Here is a 502-nt window from a genome sequence, read left to right on the forward strand (position 1 = left end):
AAATACATGGTAAGTACCTCTGTAAAGATGGCATGGCATAGTACAAAACACATGTAGAGCTCATGCCCATAAGATGCACACAATAAATGTAGCAAAAAAGACAAATGCATACAATCTGTTAAGAATCAGAAACTAACATTATATAGCACTCTTGCAACAGAGATTTGGGCATCGAGATAACCTCAAATGAACATGGCCCAATGGAACAAAATGAAGAGCACAGCCTGATGAACATTTTGATATATCATGTGCATGAAACAGAGCTACGATGACGGAGTTATGATGCGATGAACAGGGCTAAAAATAATGACAGAAAAATGACTTAGAGGAATATTCGGGTCAACCTCGTCCAGATCTAGGGTTCGTCCGGCACGTGAACCGAGGCAGGACGGCGTGAGCTCACCGGAGCTGGAGAGGAGGAGGCCGGTGGAGGACGGGGCGGCCGGATCCGGGCGCCGGTCGGCGGCGGGAGCCGGCGGCGCGGAGGAGCGCGAGGGGCGGC

Source organism: Triticum dicoccoides, chromosome 2B (assembly GCF_002162155.2).
Source record: "Triticum dicoccoides isolate Atlit2015 ecotype Zavitan chromosome 2B, WEW_v2.0, whole genome shotgun sequence".
Taxonomy (NCBI): Eukaryota; Viridiplantae; Streptophyta; class Magnoliopsida; order Poales; family Poaceae; genus Triticum; species Triticum dicoccoides.